General features: G+C 38.6%; 1 protein-coding gene across 15 annotated transcripts in view; it reads left to right on the top strand.

Moving 5' to 3' along the window:
• DTNA (dystrobrevin alpha) overlaps positions 1-15,646 on the top strand; it is a 176,011-nt gene that overhangs the window by 93,216 nt on the left and 67,149 nt on the right. The gene's annotated exons all lie outside the window — the stretch shown is intronic.

Raw genomic sequence — 15,646 nt, 5'->3', positions numbered from 1 at the left:
TATCGTAAACACACTATTTTTAGGTGCTTTTCTTAAAGCTGTTTTCATTCCATACTTTTATACCTCCTGTAACGCTACAGCAAACTGCTGAAACTGATTTTATCCTAGAAGCTGACAGTTTGGGTAACAAATAATGAGATCAGGCTCTGCGAGTTACTGGCCCTTTTCAGGATGGCAATCACATTTTAAGATTTATTTGACTAAACCAAAATAAGATTAATAGTGTTTTATTTTCTGTACTGGGCTGAGACTTTGAAGTATAATTTTGGCCAACCCCATTCAACGTGCCATTCACCCCAAACTGAAAAGTCTCAGTATCAGGCATTTGTAGTAGAAGCAGAGAATATGAAATCTCTGCTTCCACCCGGGAAATGATGCTGTGCACTTCTACATTTATCCACTGGCTTAGGAAGTCACTAGTAGACCCAGGTTCATCTTTTTCTTCTGCATGAGAAAGTATGCATTGATCTTACCTTTTCAAAAAGTGCTTAAACGTAACTGGAGGATACTTAGAAGCATTTCTGTCTCTTGTTGATACTTACCCACCAAATCTTTCATATTAATACATTAATTCATTTAGGAATTGACATTTGCTTCTCTTTACTTAAATGAGACCACTTGCCACCATAGTGTAAAGACATTCTTTCTTTGGCTCCACAAGACATGCTCAGTGGTCATACAGTCTATGTGCAAGAACCTCATGAAGATCCCTGCTATGGCAAGAAGCCATCATTCTCAACACCCTGCCTTTCATCCTGAAGGTCTATGATTTAGTGGTTGCCCCTCATTTTTTTGGTTTGTTAGGATCATCATCGGAAATGGAGCCACAAAATTATCATGATTATAGAATAGTTTAGATTAAATAAATTAATCCTTTGTTATTCCAGGGTTCCATTGTTAGTGTTCTGTTCTTGTTATTGGGTTTTATCATATATTTCATTCCATCTTGGAAGCGATAAAGCACAAAGTAGCTTCAGGCTGGGTCACAGAGTGATCAGGCTGAATGGCAAGCAAGGTTGCCTACTTGAGGAGTGCAAAAGGCCTGTCTGACTACAATTTGAAACATTATTTCCTGGGAGAACAATTTGCCTCTTGAATTTCTGAGCAGTGTATTCTTACATTGTAAAACCCTCAGTGATCAGACTTCCAAGAGATCAACTTAAAAATCCCATCGCTTCTTAAAAACAAAACAATGTGTTTTTTTTTTTATTTTTGTTCTTCTCTGTTGACTCTCTTGACTGCTGTCTGATTATTGTAATTATTATTATTATTATTATAGAAATATAGAAGTTGCAAACATTTGTTTTCTGTTTTAATGGAAGCTGAGGTTCATAATCATTCACATGACTCCAAGAGAGAGAGGTTTAAAAAAAAAAAAAGTACTCTGTATCATAAGAGCATCGATACCATTGTGTAAGTTACTAATTCTGGTATCCTGCAGTACTTGAATAATGGAAAGAAACAGGAGTTAATGATTTTTAAAACTTTTTTATTCCTTTGTCTTTACCAGCTACTTAGAGATTAAATGCTCTACGAGAAATGCTAGTACCATTCCATATGGGTTTCCAGGCAACTATGGGAAAAGCATGCATATATTATACATTCTGCATTATGCATCAATTATTTAATCAAAAGTTCAAAAGGGCTTGATTTAGCATGTTCCCCGCAGACACATCCTTCATAAGGATTTCAGTCCATGAGTGTTCACTCGCAGCACAATATCCTGAAAATGGGTTTAAATTTTCTCTTCTTTTCCCTTTAACTATATAAGTTTATTAATATGCTTGACAGGTTGTAGTAGCTGTTAGACAGCTGATCTATAACCTGTGTATTTGGTATGTTCATGGAGAGACAACTGTTACAAATTCAGCCTCTTTCTCAGTGTTAGCAGAAAGTGGACTGCTACTACATAAGAGGTAGCGGTATCTCAGATGTCCCCAATTATTTGCTTTTAAAGGCTACCACTGTAGTTCTGTCTCATACAAGATTAATTCAAATCCTGTTGGTGGACATTTGGAATTCGTTTTGTTGTCAGAAAGAGTCAAAGATCTGTATCTCGAACTCTCAAATTTTCATTTGCTTAGAGACTGATTTTTCAAACATACTTGTGATTCCAAGCGGCTCCCATTAAAAACAGGTTTGAAGAAAATTGCCAGTTAATATTATTTTGTGTTTTATGGAGGAAAATAACCGACCTGACCCCCTTCAAATCAGAGGTAGGCAGGTGCACTGGCTAGGTGCTGTCCACCACGCTGCCCTTTGCTAGACAGGTAGCTCAGCCTTGGTGTGATGCATGCTCCTTTTGTGATCAGACCACAGCTCAAGATCTTTCCTCACCCATTTCTTGAGCTCTGCCGAACCTGCCGTTCACGGGGCTGCTCCTGATGGCTTTTTTTGAGACGACTTTAAAGTGGGACAATCTGCTCACCAGCTGGTGTCTCTGAACATCTGTTGCTGGTAGCAGGCAGCAGTCACTTTTTGATCTGGCATACTTTGGATTAGTTACACCAAACCGTAAGTTTGTATTTTCGTTGTTCCTTCTAATGAACACTTCAAAGAAAAGAGTATAAATAATTTTTAGTTTTGTTTTAGGTACTCTTTTAAACATACACAATTGTGAAATATATACAGGCATCCAATCTCAAGCAAATAGATACCTCCATGCTAACAGGATCACCACATCTTCTGAGGGCTGCTGCTTCTTCACATGAGACATTTTCCTTCTTTCTCCATCTCAGTTTTTCCCTTGAGTGTTGCTTTGATTTTCAGTCTCCTCCACCAACTTTTCCTGTCTCTTCCTCAGCGTTGTGTAATCACACGTGGTGTTCGCTTTACCTCTGACTTCTGCACAGCTCTCACGCTCTTGGCTGCTCTCAACCTTCCTGTTATCCCCTTGACTCCAAGCACCTTCTCTTCAGGCAAACACACTCTCACGGTGAGCCTGTGCATCCTTTCCCTGTTCTCTTCAGGTTTGTCCCATTCCAGGTATTGTGCTGGGCTACTTTGCTGTCACATGAGCACCTCCCTCATGTGCCAGAATGCGTTAGGCAGTGTGACCTCTACCTGTTGCATGTTGCTCAATTGCTCATTTTTTTCCCATGTGACACCATATTTATGTTAGAAATGGAAAAAAATGTGAGACACCTTGCTTGGAGCAGACGTCAGAGCCTTTGTTGCCAGAGAGATTCATTCCACCATCCTGAGTCAGCCCTGCCTCCATTCACAGCTCCAAGGTCGTGAGCAGTGAGGTGTAAGCTCAGGCTGTAACTGCTTTTTTTTGGACAGCAGAAGCCAATTTTGATGTCCCTGCAGAAATTTGTTTTCCTGAGAAGCTAAGCTGCAGCATTTTGCCCAGTCCATGTACTATAGCACATTTCATTCAGTGTCCTTCTTCATCGTGCCTGCTGAATTGGATTTTTTTGTTGAGGTTTCTTTGCCCCATTCCAGTTTTGGTGCTGTCACGCATCCATGGGGAATTCCCTGTGCTGCTTTCCTCCACCATATCTGAGTGATCAGCACCATCTCTATGCCTGAACAATGAGCTCCTTATTGCCACCCATAGACACTCTGATCTACCTCCAACTCTTCCTCCTTCCCTGCCTCATTCCTTTCCAGCCTCTTTTTCCAGTACCTTCTACAAATAAAACTATACAGAGCTAGCAGGGAAGCTGGCTAGACATCACTGAAGCCTCTCAGCAATCATGTGCTTCTTTAGATAAAGACCATAACTGTTCCACAGAAGGAAAGTCAGTGTGGAACTGAATTTCATTTTTACTATAATTCTCCCTTTTACTTCAGTAATTCTGGAAGAGCTTTTTTTTCCTTCTGACTCTGTGTTCATTTTTTTTACAATTACATCAAAAGTCAATTTGTGTACCTCTGATGCTACCATTCAACCTCATAATAACAGAGGATTCAAAGATAAGCTTGAGTTTAACCATTAGCTCATATTTTTACCCATCAGCTGCAGCTAGGATCATTTTCTCTAAGTCTTACTAGAAGCTTTCATACTGCATATACCTGGTATGCTATGGACGAAGTGTGAGAACAGATGATGTGAGCCATAAAAATTATTTCCTGCGTTTCTAAGTGTGAAGAGACTGTACAATGAAGTGTCCTCAGTGTGATGCTCTTCATCAAACTCTGGGAGTCTACACAATGCATATTCAGCTTCCTAGGCTGATGATTTTATGACATACCGTGACTTTAGTGACAGTTTTGCCTGTGCTGAATTAAGCCATTTTAGCCTGAATTCAAACTGAATTATAGCTATGATAGACTGTTGTTGGCTGCAGCAGAGTTCCAGCAGTGGAATGAGAGCAGTCTTTGGCCCATCTCTGTGCAGTGTGGCTAATTTCAGTAAAGTTCTCTGTAGTCTGAGCATTTTCTTTGTTCATGTAGTAGATGGATAGATGGATGTCTCCTTTTCTGGCAGAAAGTAGATTGAAAGTAACTCTATTGGAACTCATTGACCTTACTGTGACAAGGGAAAAGGAATGAAACGGTCCCTCAGCATATATTGCTTGAGAAGGCTGAACTCAATTTCTTATAAATGAGACAGACACTAGTATCATACTGCATCTCTTGTGAAGGTGCTGATCTTCCCCAAGTTCCATTTTCCACATTTCATTTTGTCTCCATTGGAAAAAAATACGTTTTGCCTGTGCCTTTTTGTGTCTTGGATTTGCAGGATATCTTTAGGGATTGCATGTGTAAGATAAAGGATGACAGATAAGTGGACATGTATATCAAGACTCTTACTCCATCTAGGGGCCCTGGAAACAACATTAGAGAGTCACACAGAGGAAGAAGGTTAGATGTATGGTACTTTACCTAAATCCCATTTATCTGTCATTTTTTATTTTTGCATTTTTCTTTCTTTGCTCATTGTTGCTGATTTTTGAGCTATGGTTGTGTCAGCTGGAGCTTTTCCCCTTTTCTTGGCCTATTCCTCATTCCTGTCTCCTTAAGAGATGCAACGTTTTAGTGTGTGATACCATAAATTGCTGAAACAGGAGTCTCTGCAATAGCTTCCTTGTCCTGGAGTTCTGGTTCTTGAGTGAACCAGCCAGGAAAGGTTCTTGCAGGAGACATTGCTTAGAAGATTAGTAATGGCAAGAGGGCAGCGTGGAAAGACTCCGCAAACACAAAGCTAAGGTTTAGTCAAATACCCTGTACGATTTGTCCAAATGAGACATTGTCAACTCAAACCAATTTGGTAAGAGTGATGGATCCTCAGGAAACCAGAATCCATTTCTCCCTATCTCAGAGCGGATTATAGCTCAAATCCCAAAAGATTTTTAGGCAAATAAAAATGTAATAGGTGTTGAACCTCTGGCAGGAATTAGCACCTCCATTGCCAATCTCAGCAAAAGGTTAAATAAGATTAGAGTCTGGCTGGTCCCTATGACTTCAGATGCATTTCCACCAAAGTCCTTTGCATCCCATGAACCTCCTATTTCATATCAGTGCTCTCACACGCAACAGCTGAGGCTGATGTTGGCATTTTGTCCTAATACATCAAAGTGCTCCCACAAACACGCTGGATTAACCCACACTCTTCAGAAGAGAAGAGAGACACTTGTGCCATCACTCTAGAGCCTCTCTTCTGTTCTGTGGGTGAAAAATGTAATTCTGGTATCGGGCCACTTACCAAGTGTGAAGTTCAGCTCAAATATTTCTCTGATTATTTTTAATAGCTGAAATGTAACAGGCCAAGTTACATAAGAAATTATTTAAATTAATAGAGAAAACAATATGCATATATATAAAATATTTCAGCTTTCATATTCAAGGAAATATGTAAATCCTAATTCATTAGTATTCTGTATGTTGTATTGCTGTTTACAGTCTTGCCAACCCTAAATGATTAAAAAAATTAAAGAACTTTTAAAAAGCATGAATCAAACCCTGAAAAATAGTAGACGGACCAAGAAGGGTGTTCATCAAACAGTTTAAATTAATAATAGATACAGGTTCTTTTTTTTTTTTTTTGACCTTTGTGATATGACTGAACCTTAAAGGCTGAGAAAGTAATCTAAACTTTTTTTCTATAGCCATAAGGGAACAAATTGTTGTAAAGAAACAATAAATTGAATATTCTTTTGTTATCATCAGCTTCCAGCATTAGGGATTGTAAAGAAAACAGCAGTTTCTGTGAGACTGGGGACAATATCCACAGAGTTGGTAACACATATTACTTTAAAATTAATGAAAAATATAAATCACTTGATTTGTCAACTTTACATTCATTTTATTCTTGCTTTTTAGTGGTAACAGTGCCAGAACATGATGTAGGCCTCTAGTGGTGCAGAGTTTTTTTGAAGGGGGGGTTAATTAGGTGCAATTATATCAAAGGAAAAAAAATAAAGCTATTAAGTAAAAAACTTGTTATTTCAGAGAGAAGGATATGATATTAGCTAGATGTGGTATTTGAAGAAATAAACATATAAATCTGGAGGAAATTATATCACCATGACAAGGACATTCAACACAAAAATATTTTGCCCTTTCCTGCACCCAGGTTTTTCATTCATTTACCTATCACATGTCATAGCATATATAGGATATTCACACTGCCAAATCGCCAAGGTCATAGTCTGCATTCAGCTAAATAAATATACACGGCCATTTTATGGAGAAAGCTGTGGAAATGCACAGCCTTTGATTTGTGTTAGCTTGCTTGACGTTATGCCAATATAGAGTTAAAATTTGACAGCAATTGCCTACTGCATTTGCTAAAATATGCCCAGCAGTGCCATCCTGTGGTCAGGACTATGGTTACCAGAAGGTTGAGCATCCTGCCTGTTTTATAAAAGCTGGCTCTTCTCCTCTTGGGTTGTTACACAGAATGAGTGTTGTGCCAGGCTGTAAAATTAAGGTCTTCTTCTCATATGTTCAGTCATTTCTGAACTTCTGCTTAGTTGCCTAAATGGAAGTGCTGGAATGTGGTATTTTGATTTCTTGGTGGTTGTTTCACTGTCTGGAAATTTCTTTTTGAGAGTCTACATAATCCAGTTTCTGTTACTAGTGGAACAGCAGAGATGGTACTTGAAAATCAGCTCCAGCTATAGTATCACCTTGCACTTGAGTTTCTTCTGCCATCTTCTGGGATTGCAGAAGCTTTTCCCTAATATATTGTTTGCTGTGATATGGTACAGAAGAATTGTATTAGAATTTGAAAGGCTGTAATCTCATTTATTGAAATATGCCCTCATATGTAAGGCAAATGATCTTATTTTAATGATCATTTTAATGATCAATGAGAAAGCTGTTGCACATCGTATGCATTTACTGACCAAGATTTTTAATGCATGTCCCCATGAATTCTTGTGTTTTACTATTTTGAAGTTGACACTTACAAAATCCATTTAAAAAACTATTCAGTTATATATAGGCATGATCTCACAGTGCCTCATATAAAACCTTTCTCATTAAAATAATATTATGATTGGATATCAAGAATAATAAAAACGTATTACTCTAGGAATGCCATTGTCTGTTTTGGGCTGAATTTACTAAGTTTCCGACTATATGAAATATATGGATCCACATATGGGTCTGCTATTTATACATTGGTCTTCAACTTGTAAGTGAAGATGTGTTCAAGTCTTAAAACAGGTAATTGATCGTAATTAATGGATTTAAGCCATGTGGCTTCTTAGCAGCAGTACAGTGTTTTAACTGAGTTGTCTCTTCCATAACATCTTAATATTAGTTTTTTCAGTGTTTGCAGTGTTTCTCTTTCCCAGCTCCTGGGTGACAAGTACGTGACAACTTCTTGCCCAGCCCAGCGCTGCTGGATGTGTCACCGTGGGTCCCTTTTGCAGAGCTGACTGACATTAGTGCTGCTCCCTGGCGAGGCTGCTGGCCTCTGCTGCCACCCACACAGAGCCCTTCAGGCTTCAGTTAAATTTAGGGGAAACAGAACAGGCAGAAAATGACAGCAGGGGGGAGAAGGAGCTCTTATTGAGAATGAAATTAATATAAAAGAGAAGAATTTTACTGCAGATCTTCTTTAGGCCATCTTACACCTTGGTGATTTTGTCAGATGCCATATTAAAGATGGAAAGACCACATTTCAGTGTGTTGTTATCCTAATGGTTCTTGTTCATCACTCAGTAATAGCACTTGGCTGAGTTGACAGACACTGCCAACAGGCCACATTTGTTTAATGTGATATAGTGATCAGACTCTCAAAAGGTTTTAGAATAACTCATTTTTCATGCTGAGCAGAACAGAGGGTGAAGGTCTGGGTATGTGGAGGGGAGAACCTCTGAACATTAAAAAAAACTAAACAAAACTAATACGTCACTTCTATTTCTCATGTCCGTTTTTGTTTTGGGTGGTCATCTATAGATGTCCAGACATCCAGCAGCCAGGGTTGGCAGCTATCTGGAAATGTCCCATGTGCATGCAGTGTATAGTTGCCTTGCTCAAGCACAGAAACTCCGGTTCCTGTTTGATAGTACCTGCTTGTGTAGATTCTACATAAAATTTGGCACAACGTCCAACCTGTCCTATGTGGTATGTGCCACAAACGGACCAGTGATCTGCATGTGTCCAGGGAGTCCAAACACACCTGCATTACTGCACACATGGAGTAGTTCATAAGAGAGCTGATTCTGTTGGCTGCACTGAATGTCTAGCTTCTTCTCCACACACTTCTCGCTCTGGGTGTTCAGCATTTGAGTGGGCAGAAAGACAAAGGCAGCCTTACTCCAACTTTGCACTGAACAAGTGCTTACCGCCCAGCTGCTCACTCTCACAGTGCAAGGGAAAAGGTAAGCTAGAGGAGGAATCATGCATAGGATAGGAAACTAAATTAAACTAAATGAAATTACGACCTCCTTCAGAGATCCCTTACCGTTGAAATGAAAACTTGAGGGACTCCACAGTTCCTGTGATCAGAGCTGTGATTGACTCTTCCAGAGTTCAATCACCTAGAAATCAAGTAAAATAGCAAGAAGATTTTGACATAAACACATACAAATACGTGCTCACAACCTCAACATCAACCACTCTTGCTTTTTTGCATAGCAGCAGTGACCAGCGCAAGAGTTGTTAGTAACCTGTAGAGTATTTGGCGGTAGCCCAACACACACAGGCTGGTTAGGGCGGCTGCCTAGCAGATGCCCAGCTATACTAGAAATCACTGGCTTGTGTACACTGTCTGGCAGCCGAGGATTACAAGGGAGGTAGTCACGGAGCCTGAGAGATGTGGATTAGGAATAGGGATGTACAGGACGCTTCCAGGCACAGACTGAGGGCAGGTTCAGGTAGTTGCCCAATGTGTGCAGCCTGGATGTGCCAGGCAATGTAGGGTGACAGCTGTCACCAGATGTACCCAGCCAAAGAGTTTTTGTGGTCCAGTCAAGACTATCACCTGGCAGCCCCTAAATTCTGCTTTGCTCCAGCTGCTGCTAGCTTCAAGGGTTGCAAGAAAAGGACCTGAGGTTCTTCTGCTAGTTAAGAAAAATGCATTTGTCTCCTGAACCAAAAAGGTTGGCCACCTCCATTTTAGCCCTAAATGGGAGCAACAGTCTGGTGCATTTTGTTGGTGATGTGACTTGGCACCAAGGAATGTATGTGACTGCAGGCCATCGTAGCTGGCAGGGTGAAGCATGTAGTGGCAGGACACTCAGCTAAAGCATTTAGTGCGTGTGCTATGTCTGATTGATTAGAGGGGCAGCTTGGCCACAAGCAGATGTAGTTTAGTGGGAAAATACACCTTGCTCTGTGCGGCATTACTCTCCTGGCAGCAGGAAAGGGAGAGACAAGTGGAAAGAGTGAGTAACTTCCCAGGGCTTGAGAGCAAGATGATGATAAATGGCTCCAATACCCTCATTTGTGATGGGTTCATATATTAAAATCAAAAAAAGAAGAATCATCTAACATGTTTTATAGTATTTTTAGGATTGTTTGATAAGGAAGCGTAAATCTTTCGCTTACAATGAAAGCCACATGAAATACCTGACATATTCAAATCCCATTGATTTCAACTGGCAGTACTAGCATGTTCAAACTCAGGCATGTCTGTAAGAGCTTTGCTGATCTAAAAGTGTAATGAAATATATACTTAGATTTGGGAAACAATGTCAATTAATACTTCTTTAAAAGTTTTTTCTGTATTCACCAACAAGCAAAAATCTATCAAGGAGAAATTTTGTTACCGTCTGTTGGGCATGTTTAATTTAGCTGTAGTTAGCCCAACAGTATGTTAAGTAAATTTGACTTGATTTTTAAAGCCTTATTTGAGTCACTTCCCTGTTTGATTACATGTAGTCTTCCCTACAATGTTCGTTTAGTAATAAATGGAAAGATAATATTGTAGAGCTCGTAGTTCAGGTGAGGTACAAAAAATGCAATAGAAGTGATGATGATTTTAGCATAAGTAAATCAATTGAATGTTGGAAAAACTTAAGCACAGATGATTTTTAATTTTATTTTTTTACTACTTAGAACATAAACTTCCAGTACAGTTTTTGTTGTTATGCTTGCTTAGGGTGACATCATTTCTTGACAACTGGTTTTTGAAGTAATCTTCCTCCTTTGAGATTAGTGATGTATGAAAGATTATCTCTATTTCCCAGCCTTTCTGTGATTCTAAGAACGGCATGATGGAAAGAAGACTGCATTTTTGCTATATAATTAATAATATATATAATAATAATATTATTATATAAATTATATAAAAATTAATAATATATATAATTAATTCCTTTGCTTTGAGTCAAAAGAATATACGGTTAGTCCATCTCTTCTCTCACCTTTTGGCTATTAAGGCACCCTTATCTACCAAACAGAAAATTACGAATTACAAGTAGCCAATAAATTAAAAGTATGTTGATTTCCTGTTAATGAGGAGACTAACAAAAGCTTTAAGAAAAGAAGGAAGATCAAAATCAATTAAACATATATCTTTTGATATATCATATCATATATATCGACATAAATGTTTGTAGTAAACAACATATTTTTCTCCTGAATGCCCCTCTCTCTGAATGTATCCACAGAACATCACCTCCACAAATCAACCTGTTGATAGAAAATAGAAGATGGTGGAATTCTGCCCTGTAGCTTCTAATTACTGTATTTGACTGTAATAAATTGGCCCTAATAATAGTGAAAGGTGTTCTGAACACAGGAATAAGGCAGAAGGGTAGGATGTAATATTTGAGAGGTGTCTAAAAACCTTATAATTTGCAGAAAAAATAAAACTCCTTTCCAACTTCCAGCATTCTTTGATTCACACTTAGATATTAGAGAGAAAGACTAATTAATTTGCAATATAGTGGCAAGAATCATTTTCCAAATATTGTTTTAAGAGGTGAAGGGTTCACTTACAGGAAAAAAAAATATTTAGAATATATTTTTGGATTTTTTGGGAGGGGATTTTGGGGGGGATATTTTTGATTCTCTGTGATTCAGTCAGCATCTCCTTGAAGTAGGCATTTGTTGCTAATGATTGCTGTGGAGCAGGAGCGAATGGCAGCCATCCGTAACGCTGTTCATCTGCGTCGTCCCACTTCTGTCTGGATACTGGATTTTGTTTATACGCACTAATGACTATCTGTTACGGGATGTGCTCAAATACGAAACTCTCTGTAACAGTGTTTAATATTACTTAATCTCATGAAAGTTAAATTACCAGATAGTTTTTGACATAGAAGATCTAGTAATGCAGATGTTTATCTTACCCATGACTTTAAAAATCACATAACAGGTAATCTAAGGGAAAATGTTTATTTTAGCAGTTGCCTGTGGAAGTCATCCAATTTTTTTTTTTTTTTTTCAGACAGCAAGCAAATGAGAGATATCTATAGCTGGATAGCTATGCTATTTACAGAGCACAAGGCCTTTCTGAAGGGTCCTCAAAGATCGGCTGGGCTGCATAATTTTGAATTGCTTTTTGCGCAGATGCTTGATACATGCAGCTTTTTCTCCTGAATGCCTGCTGATCATCCTGTGAAACTGAAAAACAACTGCTGGATTTCTGCAGTTTTAGAGATCCCTTTCAGAACAGGCGTCATTTTTGTACTGAGAATTAACACCCTTTTCAGAGGGAAATGTGGCTAAGGCAACAAAAGCAGTAAAAGCAACAGCAATAAAAATTAAGAACAAACTTACAAAGTTTGATTTTGTTGAAGGAATTTATGCAAGTTTTAGGACTAAGAAAGTTTTCTTGTATCTGTAAGCTAGTTGTACTCTAAACTCTTCTTGTAACCGTCATAGAAATTGGATTCAGTTTTTATTGTATTGCATGTGCAAACAGTAAGACAAAATGCCATCTGCAGTGAGATTAGGATGATCTTAAGAGTACCCAAATAAGTAAATGACCATAGCAGATACTGTGGAAAATGGGCAGCAGAGAAGATGGAAATTAAAATGAGGGGAATGTAAGCTTGTGCAAATTTTGCAGAGTTGGTATTCCATAATACATTTAAAAAAGCATGAGGCTACAGGTATTTTGTTACTTATAGATTAAAACAGGCATAAATTCCTAATAGAACAAATGAATAGAGTAGACTTTGCAGGGGCCCGTGTTTTCCTCTGCGTTTTCCCAAATTTGGTAGGTTGACTTTGCAACATGATGCAGTATGTAAGAGTCTACTTATTATGTAAGTAAACTTCAGAAAAAAAAGATTCTCAGTGTTCACTAGGGCACTACATCTAACTGCAGTCTGCACAAGGCCAAGGTATTCAGAACAAGAGGCCGTGACTATGACATGATCTGATAGCTCTTCTTACAGGTTAAAATATTTATTATTCGTATTTCACGTAAAACGTAAGTTATTCTAGACATGTAATAGTCAGAACAGAAAAGACAGCTTTACTTAGTGGGAGTGGGGTTCATCTTGGTTAATTTTACTAGACCTGAGGTTATATATGTCATGTAAACTTGTTGCTTTAGGATTTCCCTGTGGTGAAAAAAGTAATAGTAATACTTTTGAGGAATTGTTCATCCCACTTGTTCCAAACAGCTGCTGGAAGATGCCCTTTTCTTTCATTGATGTCAGAAGGAGCCTTGAGTACCAGGTGACATTAGATATCTAATTTTTGATATTCAAGTTTAGGTGAGGTTAATTCTTGTCCATGACAACTGACTTAAATAAAGTCCAGAGACTGGAGTTCTCTATGCAACAGTAAAACAAACTGTCCTTGCGATTTTGAGCTAGTGTCAAAAAAAATTCAAAATTAGCAGAGCATATTTAAAAGCCTGATTTTTGTCCATCTTTCATTTTCTGCATGCATAAAGTATTACTTTCCAGCCTCTGTAAAGATGTTTGAAATTTATGAGTAAGATGTGAAAGAAAATTGTGTAGTAGCTTTGTTGTTTATTCAGCTTCAAGTGGAACTAAAATATTTCTGAAAAAAAAAGTTCAAGTAAAATTATTTTTAGTACAAATACACAGCAGTTCCTCAAGACTAATGTTTTACAGTGGGTGGGGGACTGTCATTGCAATATAATTTCCAATAAGAAATTCTCTTAGGCTTGTGCCTTATCTTTGTGGCATACCAATGAATATTGGAATAGCCTGTGAGGCTTTCAGGTTAAAGTTAACACTACAGCCAATATTTTTTCCGTGAAATGTGTTAGTGTACAGATATTATTAGCCACTCCTGCTAGCCTCTGGATATCTCACTTCTGAAAAGGAGGATCAAAACTAACTCTGAATATGACTATTTTCAAAAAAAAAATACAATATTACTGGAAAAAGAAGAAACCCATGAAAATCAGCCAGCCATTTAAAATCAGTACTGGATCATGTGAAGAATAAAGACACCAAGCCTCACTTCAGCTTCACCTCTTATGCCAGGCATTTTCCTCCATGCTCTGTTATTCAGGTGTTTTTTACTACTAGGGTATAGCTATTTAAGTGAAATTACTGTGTGACATTGTCACTATTAGGGAGTCCAGATGTCTTGTTCATCCTCCTTAGATGTTCCCTTGTCAATGCTAGGGAAACCTTTGCCATTCCCCCTGCCTGCAGGAATAAATTAGACAGACACATAGCAAGAGCAACAGCCTTATCCTTTGGTTCCTCTGTGCTGATCGGGTTTGGAGCTGGTTGTGAGACACCCCCAAACAGCCCTGATGACATGAGTTGTCCTTTATATTCCCTTTTCCCTCCTGTGTTCTGCCCCTTTACCATCCCTATCCATCTCGAATAAACAGTCTGTCCCTGTTTATTCCTTTTCTCATTGGTCTCAATTTTGCTGATTTTTGCATCTTTAATTGGAGATTGTGATATTGTTGCCCTGGTAATTTCTGCGTTGGTTAGCGATTTCATTAAGCTTGTTCCCCCATTGATGCTGTTTCTAAGGTTGCTGTCTTTTCAGTGTAGCCTCAAGTCAAGGTTAGCCATCTGTGTATATATTTCTTCCTTTTTGGTATCTCTAATGCCTTGTGATTTCTCGTGGTATTATCTTTTGAGTGTAGCTACAGGTCACATTTGACCATCTGTACACACATCCTAACACCTAGAAACCGCTGATGGAAGCACCTGCCCCTCGATCTACTCAATCTGAATTGCCAGAAAGACTGACCTCAGAGCCAGTGACAGCTAGAACTTGACTGAAACACCATGCTTATCGTTCTGCTTTCTGCCTAGACTTCCCCTCTTAATAAGACTGGAAAATATGTGCATATATTCCAGACCTGTTGCTGCATCTTTGGCATGTAGCTCCAGATTTCTGGCTTAATTGCCTTCTCCTGTTGGTCCTGAGTAGGAAACAGTCATTAATCCTTTTCTCCAGGACCACACAGCGACTTTGTTTCTGGTGACTTCTCTTCTTCCATACCTTATCTGTCCTTTGAGCTTATTTACTGGCCATGTGGGGAAGCTTCTTCAAAAAGAGTCAGTTATTATGGGTGAGCTCTATTCTCTGGAACCGTTCATCTCCCATTTACCCAGATCATCTTAGAGAATGAAAAGCATTTGGTTGAATGGGAACAAGAATGGCTGCATTAAAAGGATCTGAGGTTTACACCAGAAGTTTTACTGGGAAGATGCTCTTTCCCTAGATTGAAAAAGGGAGGAGTTCAGAAGCTGTGTGCTCCATCTAGCTGGCTTAATGGAGGAGAACGCTCTAAGACATCCTCCTGACAGTGTACAGGATCATACTGAAAAGTTCCCTTTTAATACAAAGGCTGAACAAACAATTAGGTATCACCATGAAACTGTATCTTGTAGTTTTTCCCAATTACTTGCTAATTAACAGTAAGAAGTAGAAAAATGCCATGTCTAATGCCAAAAGCATTTGCTGCTGCTGTTTCCACTCACCTGCAATCTCCGTGAGCATTGCAGCCTACACATGTGATAACAGGGCATTAGAGGTTGTTTTTTTTCCTAAGGTAGAGATAAAATAACCCAATCATAAGGAAAAATAGCAGACTAAGTAAAAAGATGGTGTGTCTAGTTTCATTTATCTAGCTAGTGTCAGCTTACATTTCTCTGCCACAAGACCACCATGCCACATTGCAGCCTTCAAGACACTCTCTGCAAACCAAGCAAGTAAAAACTGAATGATAATTATTAGAATTAAATTTCTCTGTCCACAATTAAATGTATCTCCTCTGAGATTCAGGTGATGTTTGATATGCCATAAGACATAGCACCATGCTAAGCTACGTGCTAACTAT

This window comes from Rhea americana, unplaced genomic scaffold (genome assembly GCF_003343005.1).
Source record: "Rhea americana isolate MKP2758 unplaced genomic scaffold, rheAme1 scaffold_46, whole genome shotgun sequence".
NCBI classification, from domain to species: Eukaryota; Metazoa; Chordata; class Aves; order Rheiformes; family Rheidae; genus Rhea; species Rhea americana.
The sequence above is the reverse complement of the archived record's forward strand: the minus strand, read 5'-3'. Positions and strand labels throughout refer to the sequence as shown.